The 7,977-nt window shown below is 45.6% G+C and overlaps 1 non-coding gene across 1 annotated transcript; it reads left to right on the forward strand.

Annotated features, from left to right (window-relative positions):
- Window positions 1-7,563: 7,563 nt before the first annotated feature.
- Trnak-uuu (transfer RNA lysine (anticodon UUU)) lies at window positions 7,564-7,638 on the forward strand. The gene has a single exon. It is a non-coding gene; the product is annotated as a tRNA-Lys (tRNA).
- The last annotated feature ends 339 nt before the right edge of the window (window positions 7,639-7,977 follow it).

Raw genomic sequence — 7,977 nt, forward strand, 5'->3', positions numbered from 1 at the left:
CCGACACAAGGGATTGCGCGAGGAGCAACGCGCTTGTGCGTATCCGGTGATCCTGCGCAGTCTGAACCGGTTACGTAGGCTCTGCGCTATCACCACGTTCCCAGAGAGGAAGATTTAGGTCCTGGTTTCCTGTAACTGTTAGGTGGTGACTCAGCTGAGGGTTACAAAAGCACCGTCTCCGAGAAGCGGCAGCAAGGCCGCGCTGCGATCACTGTCTGTCGGCGTGCGTGCGTGCTTCCGACGCAGGAATGCACTCGGCCGCGTGTTACTAGCGTACGTGTCGTACCCAGCGGCAGGGAAGCGGCAGCAGACCACTTTCGCGTAACAGCTTGTTTGCTGACGTGGCACGGACACACCCGTGCCACATACTGCGCTACTCGTTTGCACAACAGCACTTACGGTAGAGATGGGGCGGCCGAGGCGAAAACAAAGGAAGTAGGTTACAGTCTTCGACCATAAATATAATAGACTGGCCCTGACGTCATTTTCGTGGCTCCAACATCTCTGGGCTGAAGTCACGCGAATGTTGGCAAAACATGGTTGTTTCGTGTTGCGCTTATGGCTGCACTCAGCGTTTTGTCGGGGGAAATGGCATTACATTTCACGTGTAAGTGTTTCTATGATAGTGCAGATCCATTTATTGAAATCTGCAGAAGTGACTTTTATATGTTTTTTACGCTTGAAATAGAGTATCACGTAAATTAAAGTGCTGAAAGTGATGCCTGTAAAGTCAAACTCAAATTACGTTTTGGAAAGTATCTGTGATAATTCGGCTACAGAAGTAAATATAATTGTTTCTCGTTCCTACTCATAGTTCCCTGAGGATGAAAACCGAAGGCAGCTTTGGATACAGGCCCTGAAACGGAAAAACTTTAAGCCATCTGCACATACGCGCCTTTGCTCGAAGCAAAGGTTAGTTATTATTTACAATGTATATTTATAATTTATATTTAAGTTTCTGTCATTTTTGAGCCTAGGATTCAAATTTATTTTCTGAAACTTCAAAGTCTCACCTTTCATCTAAAATATCATTTTTTTTTTAAACTGATAGTTTAAACTTTTGTAAAAATAGTGGGAACTGAACCTTTGAATTGCACCTAAAGTTGATACTCTAAAATGGACCTGCTCCTAAAGTCGACAATTTTGGCACCTGTAGTAGACATAATTCCCATATCCCATTTTCTTTTATAAGTGACTAGAGCTCATAACGCGGCGAATCCAAAGTTTAAAGTTTCGACAGGAACCCACTCTTACTGTTTAAAATAATGTTAATGACATCTTACTGTAATTGATAGTTTACAGTAATTTCGTCCTGGTGCCAACCAGAGTGACGTTCGCTATATTTGCTAGATTTTATAAATGGTACTCTGAACAAATCCAGGTCAACTGTAGTTCTGGCATAATTTTTCGCAAATGAAAAAGAAATTTTCGTTGGAAGCGTTTGGCAGTCAATTGAGAAATGTGGGGAAAATACGATACAAACATAGGATGGCAGACCGCTGATTTGAAATCCCGCCACGTTTTGCCAACAGTCACGTGGTTTATGTTGGAGCCACACCATCCCTATAGCTTCTGCACAGCAAGGCCAGTCTACTAGTATCTATGGTCGAAGGTTACAGTACACTTGTTCGCCCACTGCTTGAATATTGCTCAGCAGTGAGGGATCCTTACCAGATAGGGTTGATAGAAGAGATAGAGAAGATCCAACGGAGAGCAGCGCGCTTCGTTACAGGATCATTTAGTAGTCGCGAAAGCGTTACGGAGATGACAGATAAACCCCAGTGGAAGACTCTGCAAGAGAGACGCTCAGTAGCTCGGTACGGCCTATTGTTGAAGTTTCGAGAACATACCTTCACCGAGGAGTCAAGCAGTATATCGCTCCCTCCTACGTATATCTCGCGAAGAGAGCATGAGGATAAAATCAGAGAGATTAGAGCCCACACAGAGGCATGCCGACAATCATCCTTTCCACGAACAATACGAGACCGGAATAGAAGGGAGAACCGATAGAGGTACTGAAGGTACCTTCCGCCACACACCGTCAGGTGGCTTGCAGAGTATAGATGTAGATTTAATCCCGGACGTAATATGGGGGAAGGGGAGGGCATGCCTTTAGCTAAAAAGGTTGTGCCGAGGGGCGTTCAATAAATAATGCAAAACCTTTTTTCTCTGCCAGTTTCGGTGGAAAAAATGGTTCAAATGGCTCTGAGCACTATGCGACTTAACTTCTGAGGTGATCAGTCGCCTAGAACTTAGAACTACTTAAACCTAACTAACATAAGGACATCACACACATCCATGCCCGAGGCAGGATTCGAACCTGCGACCGTAGCGGTCGCTCGGCTCCAGACTGTAGCGCCTAGAACCGCACGGCCACTCCGGCCGGCTTCGGTGGAAAAAATGTTGAATTTGTTGTGGGACATTCTGGAATATTGCCACTTCAGCCCCTATAATCAAGTTTCATTAGGTTGCAGCGCTCTACGTAGCCTTTGAAATGCCTTCTGTAACGAAGATGTGTTCCAAGCAGAGAGCTCTCACTGAGTTGCTCTTAGCAGAAAACCAGAGCATCGCAGATATTTGTAGGCGATTGCAGATTGTGAACGGAGATCTGCCAGTGAACAAAAGCACGGTGAGTCGTAGGTAGCATGCCCACTTTGTTTACTAACATTTCATAACTTCAACAGTTTTCCATTTCTTACATGTTCTTTGTCATGAGTTAACAGAGCAATGTACTGGTCTCTTACGCTGCGTACCAGAGAGGAGCTCACGAAACTTCTTTGAACTGTTCTTCCTCGTCCACCCTAAAGCCCGGATCTCAACACCTTGCGACTTCCATTTGTTTGGCCCAATGCAGCAAGCACTCCGTGGGAAGCAGTACGTGGATGATTCGGAGGTTATTGAAACAGCAAGACGTTGGCTCCCGAAGTCGATCAGTAGAGTGAATCTTGCGGGCATATGGCCTACAGATGGGGCATGAACAGTATCAGATGTAGAGTGGCCACTGTGAAGGACTCGGAGACGTTGCGTACTCGTCTGAGACAGCAGTATCAGCAACCGACAGAATTTGAAAGGTCTTCATTATAGGTCTTCATTATGGCCGGCTGGTCCAGTCGTGCGATATCCAGATTTGTGGGACATTCGGACGTGACAGTGGTCCGAAGCTGGGCTGCGTGAGAAAGTGAGGGCAGGCATACTCGTCAAGGTTCAGTCGACCACGCCTGACGACAGCGAGAATGGGCAACACTGTTGTACACCAGGCAGGCACATCGTAACACCTCCTCTTCTGCGCCTACCATCCGAAAACAAGTAATGGAATCCTGAATTATTCTGACAACAATGAAAATCGATCACAGTTCTGTACGCAAGGCGCGTCGCAACACCGTCACATCTACATCTACATGGATAATCTGCAACTCACATTTAAGTGCCTGGCAGAGGGTTCATCGAACCACCTTCACAATTCTCTATTATTCCAATTTCGTATAGTGCGTCGAAAGAACGAACAACTGTATCTTTTCGTACGAGCTCTGATTTCCTTAATTTAATCGTGGTGATCGTTTATCCCTATGCAGGTCGGTGTCAACATAACATTTTCGCGTTTGGAGGAGAAAGTTGATGATTTGAATTTCGTAAGAAGATTTTGTCGCAACGAAAAACGCCTTTCTTTTAATGGTGTCTAGCCCAAATCGTGCATCATTTCTGTGACACTCTCTCCCGTATTTCGCGATGATACAAAACGTGCTGCCTTTCTTTGAACTTTTTCGATCGTCAGTCCTATCTGGTAAGGATCCCCCAACGCGCAGCAGTATTCTAAAAGAGGACGGACAAGCGTAGTGTAGGCAGTCTGCTGAGTAGATCGGTTACATTTTCTAAGTGTACTGCCAATAAAACACAGTCCTTAGTTAGCCTTCCCCAAAACATTTTCTATGTGTTCCTTCCAATTTAAGTTGTTCGTGATTGAAATTCCTAGGTATTTAGTTGAATTTACGGCTTTTAGATTTGACTGATTTATCGTGTAACCTAAGTTTATCGAATTCCTTTTAGCACACATGTGGATGACCTCACACTTTTCGTTATTTATGGTCAACTGCCAATTTTCGCACCATTCAGATATCTTTTCTAAATCGTTTTGCAATTTGTTTTGATCTTCTGATGACTTTATTAGTGGACGAACGACAGCGTCGTCTGCAAACAACCGAAGACGGCTGCTCAGATTGTCTCCCAGATCGTTTATATAGATAAGGAACAACAGAGGGCCTACAACACTATCTTGGGGAACGCCAGAAATCACTTCTGTTTTACTCGATGACTTTCCGTCAGTTACTACCAACTCTGACCTCTCTGACAGGAAGTCACAAATCCAATCATATAACTGAGACGATATTCCATAAGCACGCAATTTCACTACAAGCCGCTTGTGTGGTACAGTGTCAAAAGCCTTCCGGAAATCCAGAAATACGGAGTAGATCTAAAAATTCCTTGTCAAAAGCACTCAATACTTATTGCGAATAAAGAGCTGGTTGTGTTTCACAACAACGATGTTTTCTAAACCCATGTTGACTGTGTGTCAACAGGCAATTTTCTTCGAGGTAATTCATAATGTTTGAACACAATATATGTTCCAGAATGTCGCTGCATATCGACGTTAATGATATGCGCCTGTAATTTAGTGAATTACTCCTACTACCCTTCTTGAATATTGGTGTGACCTGTGCAACTTTCCAGTCTTTGGGTACGGATCTTTCGTCGAGCGAACGGTTGTATATGATTGTTAAGTATGGAGCTAATGCATCAGCATACTCTGAAAGGAACCTAACTGGTATACACTGTGGAGCAAAAGACTTGCTTTTATTAAGTGATTTAAGTTGCTTCACTACACAGAGGATATTTACTTCTACGCTAGCCATGTTGGCAGCTGTTCTTGATTCGAATTCTGGAATATTTGCTTCGTCTTCTTTTGTGAAGGCTTTCCGGATGGTTGTGTTTAGTGGGCGCCTGCCATGCGAGAACAAGTGAAGGACTGTCTGTAACATTCTTCGTCATCTCGCACCGTTGATCAGAAACTATAACTGATGTGTTGGCAGAAGAGCCAACACCGTGTAGCTAGAGGAGGCCGAAATGCACGCGTTTAAGCTCACGCAAACTGGCGTGAGGTCTGGAACAGGACAATGTAATTAATATAGCCAATAAGGTGCGTTGCTGCTGGAATACTTAACTTTAATCAATAATTGGTGTGCATCGGTCTGACGGTACAGGCATGACAAGATAAATAGTAAAGGATAAAGGCGCCTTGCTAGGTCGCAGCAAATGACGTAGCTGAAGGCTATGCTAACTATCGTCTCGGCAATTGAGAGCGTAATCCGTCAGTGAACTCTCTCTAGCAAAGTCGGCTGTACGACTGGGGCGAGTGCTAGGAAGTGTCTCTAGACCTGCCGTGTGGCGGCGCTCGGTCTGCAATCACTGACAGTGGTGACACGAGGGTCCGACGTATACTAGCGGACCGCGGCCGATTTAAAGGCTACCACCTAGCAAGTGTGGTGTCTGGCGGTGACACCACAATAACCAGCCGGACTGGGGACCTACTGTCCACCTCGTAGTCTCTCGTCATCACCAAAACACAAACGACATCTTTTGGAATGGTACCGTGAATGGGAAGCACGGACTGCTAATGGCGTCACATGGTGTTCAGGGATGGATCGCAGTCCTGTACTACCCCAGATGGCCTATGTCGGGGAGTATGGCGTTCACCTGGGAAGATATCCCATTCTTCCAATTTTTTGGGAAGGCATATAGATGCTACTCCTGGCATCATGGTGTTGGGAGCCATCGAGTGTGACTTCAGGTCAAGGCTGATAGTGACTGAGGGAGCTCTGGTGACAAAACGATACGCCACGGACATCCTGAGTTCACATTTGACGCTCTCGAGGTGCCACATTTCAACGCAACTGTGCTCGACCACACGTGGCATGTATCTCTATGAACTATGTGAGAGATGTTGACGTACTGCCAGCAAGACATCGGAAGTTCACTGAGGCTTTTTGCAGATGATGCTGTGGTGTATCGAGAGGTTGTAAGAATTGAAAATTGTACAGAAATGCAGGAGGATCTGCAGCGAATTGACGCATGGTGCAGGGAATGGCAATTGAATCTCAATGTAGACAAGTGTAATGTGCTGCGAATACACAGAAAGATAGATCCTTTATCATTTAGCTACAAAATAGCAGGTCAGCAACTGGAAGCAGTTAATACCATAAATTATCTGGGAGTACGCATTAGGAGTGATTTAAAATGGAATGATCATATAATGTTGATCGTCGGTAGGGCAGATGCCAGACTGAGATTCATTGGAAGAATCCTAAGGAAATGCAATCCGAAAACAAAGGAAGTAGGTTACAGTACGCTTGTTTGCCCACTGCTTGAATACTGCTCAGCAGTGTGGGATCCGTACCAGATAGGGTTGATAGAAGATATAGAGAAGATCCAACGGAGAGCAGCGCGCTTCGTTACAGGATCATTTAGTAATCGCGAAAGCGTTACGGAGATGATAGATAAACTCCAGTGGAAGACTCTGCAGGAGAGACGCTCAGTAGCTCGGTACGGGCTTTTGTCAAAGTTTCGAGAACATACCTTCACCGAAGAGTCAAGCAGTATATTGCTCCCTCCTACGTATATCTCGCGAAGAGAGCATGAGGATAAAATCAGAGAGATTAGAGCCCAGACAGAGGCATACCGACAATCCTTCTTTCCACGAACAATACGAGACTGGAATAGAAGGGAGAACCGATAGAGGTACTCAAGGTACCCTCCGCCACACACCGTCAGGTGGCTTGCGGAGTATGGATGTAGATGTAGAAGAACACCAGATCTGTCTCTCATAGAACACGGGTGGGATCCCCCAACAACATCAGTGCATGCATCCAGGCGAGAGTGGCTGGAACGTCATTGTGATAAGTGGGCCCATAGTGTCAAGTTTCCTGTAAATCTGACTCGGTTGTGAAATCACTCAAATAACGTTTCATAACCCCTAAGCTCATAAAGTTTAGTTTTGTTTCCTCCTGTCTTTGTGGGTGCCTTATTTTTGTTTTTTGGGCGGTGCGTATAAAACAAATTGCAGGACCAAGAAAGAGTTGTGGGACACAATGGGAAGTTGGTAGGCGTGTTTCTACGTCTGAAAGATGATGTTTATTCAAATTTTCCGCCATTCACATAAGAGTGGCGCCAGTAGCGCCACTATAAGGATGCAAATATGTCTGCTTTAAATACATGCTGTAACGGTCGTGAGCGTTACTTGCCTTTGAGACTGGATGTGGCGAGTTGAAGTTAGTCAAGAATGCCTTTAAGGCAACAAAGTTGCCATTATACGAAGGCTAACTGGCCATTGGCCTTCTTTTTCTGTGCTGGATGCACACGCATTGCCAGAACTCGTACGGGACTCAGGGAGATTGTCTGCCGCGAGTAATGGGTAGGGGCACTTCGAGTGTAGTGTGTGGACATTAAGTTGGGAATGTGGGTCTCACGGAGAGCGTGCAAGGGATAAATCCTTGCAGTCGCGCTATCCTCTGTGCCCTCGGTGGCTCAGATGGACAGAGCGTCTGCCATTTAAGCAGGAGATTCTGGGTTCGAGTCCCAGTCGGGGCACACATTATCAACTGTCCCTGTTGATGTATATCAACGCCTGTCGACAGCTTAGGGTCTTGATTTAATTAACATTTCAAAGTTGCCATTATCAACACCTCACTGTGTTTCAAAGAGGGCGTGTAATAGCGGTACGAGGAGCTGGATGTTCCTTCCGCAATTTTGCAGAAAGACTAGGCAGGACTGTAGCCACTGTACGTGACTGCTGGCGGCGGTAGTCACGAGAATGTACGGTGACAAGAAGACCGGGCTCTGGACGGCTATGTGCCACTAGCCACAGGGAAGAATACCATGTTCGGCATATGGACCTGGTGCACCGTACTGTATCTGCAGCAGCAATTT

The sequence above is a fragment of the Schistocerca cancellata genome, chromosome 1, assembly GCF_023864275.1.
Source record: "Schistocerca cancellata isolate TAMUIC-IGC-003103 chromosome 1, iqSchCanc2.1, whole genome shotgun sequence".
NCBI lineage: Eukaryota > Metazoa > Arthropoda > Insecta > Orthoptera > Acrididae > Schistocerca > Schistocerca cancellata.